This window comes from Aulonocara stuartgranti (genome assembly GCF_965226115.1).
Source record: "Aulonocara stuartgranti genome assembly, chromosome: 22".
Taxonomy (NCBI): Eukaryota; Metazoa; Chordata; class Actinopteri; order Cichliformes; family Cichlidae; genus Aulonocara; species Aulonocara stuartgranti.
The window spans coordinates 37327010-37333455 of NC_138957.1; the positions used below are offsets into that span (position 1 = coordinate 37327010).

Consider the following 6446-nt stretch of genomic DNA (forward strand, 5'->3'; position numbering starts at 1 on the left):
CAGCCAGGCAGCGGGGGTAAAATCCTCTTGCATGCCTGATCCACCCCTGGCATGCATCTACTGATATGTCTAGGCAGGCCTCTTCCATGGCCTGAAGGAGGTGAACACGGACATAAGGTTCTCGGCCATACACTTTCCACCGCCATGCCGAAAATAACTCCTCTATCGGGTTTAGAAAGGGAGAGTATGCAGGCAGAAAGATATTAGAAAACCTTGGGTTATTGGTAAACCAGTCATGAACCAGAGCAGCGCGATGGAAGCTGACGTTATCCCACACAACAACGTAGTGAGGCTGCTCTGGCTGTGCTGGTTCCCTGTAGTCCAGCTGGAACATATGTTGTCTTAAACCATCAAGAAAAGCAAGGAGAAGCATAGTGTTATAGGGTCCTAGTACCCCATGGCGGTGGAGTACCCCTCGTTGGCTGATGGCTGCGCACATAGTGACATTCCCCCCACGCTGACCAGGGACATTTACAATAGCCCGATGGCCAATTATGTTCCTCCTTCTTTTCCTTCTTTTGGTCAGGTTAAAACCTGCCTCATCCACAAAGATTATTTCATGGGGAACAGGCCGTCCTTCAATCTCAAAGATTCTCTGCAAAACACATAACACAGTAGAGTCAATCGGTACCCTGAACCACAGTTCAAGAGTGCTGAAATGGCAGCATAAACTGCCATGCTGTGATGGTACACAATACTTTATACAGTATCAAAACTCATACCTGAACATATTCCACACGTTGGTTTTTCACTCTGTCAGAGTTTCGTTTGAAAGGGACTCGGTATGCCTGTTTCATCCGGAATTGATTCTTTCGGTCAATTGTGGAGAGGCTGATGGCATTTATGCCTCGAAAAAGATGATCATCCTCAATCACTCTCCTTTGAATCTCTTGCAGGCGGATTACATTATTTGCAATTACCATGTTTACAAGTTCCCTCTCTTGCTCCTCCGACAAAAGCCTTAACCTGCCTCCACCAGGTGGTCGTCTCTGTGTCCTACAAAAATAGAAGCACTCATTACTGTAACTGTCACACATTCATTTTACAGGCAAATAATGGAAACATACTGAAACTCAAGACACATAAGTTCAGTAACTTAAACGTTACTGTACAAAGCAGTCTTACTGCAAGTACACCTACCTGTTTTCCTCCCTGAAGGTTCTGATGATGGAGGCAACAGTGAAGCGACTCAAATTTGGTTGTACTCGTTGCCCAGCCTCCCTCATAGTCATCCCATGGACAAGGACATGGTCAACTAAAGTGGCTCGAATTTCATTCGAGACTGACTGTCTTCTTGCCCTTGCTCTTCCCCTTCCTTGTCGCCGTCGTTCTCCACCTCCATCTCCTTCACCACGTCCTCCTCCTCCTCCACCTCTCCCTCCTCCTCCACCACCTTCCTGTTGTCCTAGACCACCACCTCCTCCTCTTCCACCACCTCCTCCTCTTCCACCACGTCCTCCTCTTTCACCACGTCCTCCTCCTCCACCTCTCCCTCCTCCTCCACCACCTTCCTGTTTTCCTAGACCACCACGTCCTCCTCTTTCACCACGTCCTCCTCTTTCACCACGTCCTCCTCTTTCACCACGTCCTCTTCCTCCACCACGTCCTCCTCCTTCACCACGTCCTCTTCCTTTGCATCTCTTTGGATCCATTGTTTCAAACCTGAATGAGCTGACTTTGGCCCTTTTATCTATCCATCGCAGGTTCTGATTGGTGTGTGCTAAATTTTGACTCCTAGTGTTTCCACCTGGTTAATTGTGTGCTAATTGAGCTCAAGCTATGCTGACTTAAGTTAACATTATTGCATGCTAGTGCTTTCTAAATGACTACATGGTGTAAGCACTGTAAAATGTAGGGATTTGTGTGTAGAGTTTTGCAGTAACAGTTCACCAAATTTGAGTCATGTGTCAAAGCAGGGAATAGTGTTTATAGTTCAGAAATGGGTGAGCTTTTTGAACAATAGCGTTACGGTTTTGAAATTTTAGTTTAGAGGCCTGGTTATAGTGTTTAAGCAATCGAGAAAAACTGTAATGTCACTACTAGTCGTGTATTACTGGTTCACACTCTGCCCGACTCTGCTCGGATCAGCTGATTGTTGTTGCCGACAGTGAAACTGAAATGAAAACATTAGGTCAAAAGATGCATTTGCTCATGTTTAAATCACAATCATTAAAAAAAACTATTAGAAATACAAAACTTTTCCCTTTTGGATTAAAAACAGAATTGTTCTTGGAAACTGCAAAGTGGCTGCAGTAACCCCCCCTCCCCCCCCCCTTCCCTTCTACTGACTAATCTGTGATGAAAAGAACCTTGAAATATTGCTGCAGAATTTCATGGGCGGTATAATACCTGGCTTACGCAGTGAATGCAGGGTTGGTCCTGGCACAGTCCAAAGTCTGTACAGGAAAAACCCGAATGGATAATGCACGGTTTTTATTAAAGTTCCTTTGGTTCAGCCTCCTATTATTCTATTAAGCATGGCCTGCAGAAGCTGGTTGCTCAACATTCCTTTGAATACTTCTTTAATAAAAAGAGGAATGTTGACTCACTCACTAAATAGTGGAGAACTGACTCATTTGAATCTCCACCCTGTAATAAAAGCACCAATAAGTCCTTATATACATAAGGTAAGACCTTAGTGGTATTTGTCTTCTATACAAATCATGCAATAAAATTAATAAATAATTACAATTAAAAAAATATTTGCTTAGTTGTGTCTTTCATTATAAATCATTATAAGTTTTGCTAAAAATAACCACATGAGCCTGATATCTAGCCTAAACCACATCTAGCCTAATAATAAATGGATCCTGTGTCAGAATCTATTTTTAACTTATGACTTTATTACCTGCATTTGAAGCCCTTGTTTGCAAAATATGATGAATCATATAGTCAGTGTTGTTTTTTTCACAAACAGGAAAAGGTTCATGTGGATCCCACTGTTACCAGATCTACCACATGCAAGCTGGAATTTAGCACCCCATGATTTCCCCTTATTCATTTTTGCAAAAGTGCTAAACGTGAAATACACGGGGTCAAGTCCAAACTGAAGTTTCATGATATATTTTTCAGTTCATTCGCAGGACAAGAACAAGAAAAAAGATACTGGTGCAAGTTTTGAGCATTATAAGCTTTCATCACCAAAAACAGTGAAATTCTGTCCCTTCCATAAAAGCTGCTGCTAGAAAGAAAAAAAGCACAGTTGTATATGGTTTGGATCCAAAATGCTGCCCTTTGTCAGACAGACCAGGAACTCTTCATTGTCTTAGCAAATAGGACGCTAATAAACTAATACTGATCCATCCAGTTTGTTAGCGAGCTGTGAGTGCTCATTCAGCAGTGACAGGGTAGTTTTATTTTGAAAAGGTTGTATGCCATGAATTGAAAATGAAGCTTATGTGCAAGTTCAGTAAGGAAGATCTATGGCCTCACATTTGTCTGCTCCCAGGTGCTCCCAGCCAAATCTAAGCTTCGCATCACGTCCACTTTCCCACTCTGTCAAGCTGTTTGTGACATCACTGGTCCAGTCCTATCATCTTTCTGCCAGCCTTCCCCAGGCCAAGCAGCCTTCATGCCTCGTACTTTTAATCTCTCTGTGCATCTGTCATTCTCCTTTGCAGGCACCTTTGTGAAACCACCTTCTCCCCATCACCTCCATTCAAGCCTCCATCTTCACCTCCACCAGCGTCTAGATTCTAGGGGTCCTCCCCTAATGCCTGTCGCCTATCCCTGGGGTTCCGTTCCACCAAGACGGCCATCGAAGTCTAACTGCCAAACACCTCTATCTAAATTCTGTACATCAATAAATCGTGTTCATGTCTTTCTAATAATCTCTCAGGTGGTAGAGTAGGTCATCTGCTAATTAGAAGGTTGGTGGTTCCATCCTTCCAGTCTGCAAAGCCAAATATCCTCGGGCAAGATACTAACCCTAAATTGCTTTTCGATGCGTCCATCTCTCTGAGTGTGAATGTGTGTGAATGTCAGGTGGAAAGCACTTAGTTCGACAAAGTGCTGCTGTGATTGAGTGACTGAGCCAAGTTGTGTAAAGTGCTCAGAGATCAGATAGAGTAGAAAAATAAGAGCAGTCTAAATGCCATTGACCATTTCCTTATTGAACTGAGAATCGCACACAACAGGTTTGGGATTTACTTAATCTGTCGTGCTTCATATTTTATCACCATTATATTTCACAGGTAAAAGTAAATACAATAAACATATATGGAAGCTTTTTATTTAGTCTAATGAAATATACTAAGAGTCATAGCCTTCCTTGTTATGATAACATGAATCTGTGTATTAGACATGCATATTTATTTATAGCATATACATATATTTTAGATTTAAAATACATACATATATAACCATTAGGTTTTCTGAGAATGGCTAAAATCCATATTGCTTGTGATTTCTTAGTTATTCACAAGTTTAAGCTGTAGGCAATGGTAATCTGGGATATTGTGTCTCTTTATGGGATATGGCAATAAGCGAGAAAAAAAGGCTGTGAGGTTCCGCATCAAATGGGACAATTAGTCACTGTCCCGACAAACCTTAACGTCAATGCATATGTGTTTGCAGGTGTTGCAGTCAGACTGTGAGGAAAAAATATCTAAATAAAAAGATACATTTTCCTGGCTTCTGATAAGTTGAATTACTCCAAAACATAATAAATAACAAAAATATAACTAGTTCAAGGGGTTAAAGTGGACTATTAAAAGGGCGACCTTCTAAACCTTGTCCTGTGTAAAAGTGCAGTGGGAAAGAAGTGAAGAAAAAAGAAAAAGACTTTGTGAGCTCCAATAGTTTGGTTTCTTTTGCGGCCAGGCTGTGTTCAGCTGACATGCTGCCGATCCAGCTCTGAGGTTTAGTGCTCTTTGTGGAGTTAGCTGACTGCACAATACAAAACAGGGACGCCACAGGCACCTGCAGCCGTCACTGCAGTTCACAATTATAAACTGTAGCACTTGTGTAAACTGTTTGGTGTTCTTAAAGGTTTCGATAGCAACAAATGAGCATCAATAAATTTGTATTCCAAAATATTTTGTAGATATTCAGAAAATATTTGTTTTTCTCTTTCTGGGACACAATGAACTTAAACAAATATGTTTGTAAATGAGTATCAAGCAAATCTAAACACCATCATATGTACGCTGGCTGGAGTCTTTAGTTTAGACGATTACGTGAGGATTCTGATAGTTCCGTCAACTCATATGTGTCTTTATTTCTTCTATAGCAATACGATAAAAAATTGTCATGGTCCTGGGTCATCTGACCCATCGTTTTGTGTTTTCTATTATTGTAATATATTCTGGTCATGGTTTCTTGCGCGTTGGTTTTGGTTCGGTTCTTTCTCAGTTCTGTTTTTGCCACCCTCGCCTTTCTTGTATGTTCCCTCTCCATAAATACAGCTCCCTCACATCAGTAGTGCCTGCATCTTGGGTCCTTTAATAATTCCACATGGTTTGCCCTGCTAACCGTGACAGTATGAACTATTATTGTAATATATTCTGGTTGTGGTTTCTAGCTCGTTGGTTTGGGTTCAGTTCTTCCTCAGTTTAGTGTTAGTCATCCCTGCCTGTGTGTTCCCTCCGTGTAAGTCTGTGTTTCTTTGAATGTGAGAGTTCCTGCTTTATTTTGAAGGTCAGTGTCTCTTTGTCTCTTTGTGTATATAAGCCCTGTGTTGTCTGGTGTGTGTTGCTGGTTCAATTCAATTCAATTCCATTTTAATTATATAGTGCCAAATCACAACAACAGTCGCCTCAAGGCGCTTTATATTGTACAGTAGATCCTACAATAATAGATTCAGAGAAAACCCAACAATCACATGAGCCCCTATGAGCAGCACTTTGGCAACAGTGGGAAGGAAAAACTCCCTTTTAACAGGAAGAAACCTCCAGCAGAACCAGGCTCAGGGAGGGGTGGGGCCATCTGCTGTGATTGGTTGGGGTGAGAGAAGGAAGACAGGATAAAGACATGCTGTGGAAGAGAGACAGAGGTTAATAACAGATATGATTCAATGCAGAGAGGTCTGTTAATACATAGTGAGTGAGAAAGGTGACTGGAAAGGAAAAACTCAATGCATCATGGGAATCCCCGGCAGCCTACGTCTATTGCAGCATAACTAAGGGAGGATTCAGGGTCACCTGGTCCAGCCCTAACTATATGCTTTAGCAAAGAGGAAAGTTTGAAGCCTAATCTTGAAAGTAGAGATAGTGTCTGTCTCCTGAATCCAAACTGGAAGCTGGTTCCACAGAAGAGGGGCCTGAAAACTGAAGGCTCTGCCTCCCATTCTACTTTTAAATACTCTAGGAACAACAAGTAGGCCTGCAGAGCGAGAGCGAAGTGCTCTAATAGGGTGATATGGTACTACAAGGTCATTAAGATAAGATGGGGCCTGATTATTTAAGACCTTGTATGTGAGGAGCAGGATTTTGAATTCTGGATTTAAC

The 6446-nt window shown here is 41.9% G+C and overlaps 1 long non-coding RNA gene across 1 annotated transcript; it reads right to left on the reverse strand.

Annotated features, from left to right (window-relative positions):
* Window positions 1-506: 506 nt before the first annotated feature.
* On the reverse strand, window positions 507-1385 carry LOC309699061. Its single transcript, XR_014274246.1, has 3 exons — window positions 1141-1385; window positions 723-996; window positions 507-595 (listed from the first exon to the last, which is right to left on the reverse strand). It is a non-coding gene; the product is annotated as an uncharacterized lncRNA (long non-coding RNA).
* Window positions 1386-6446: the final 5061 nt, after the last annotated feature.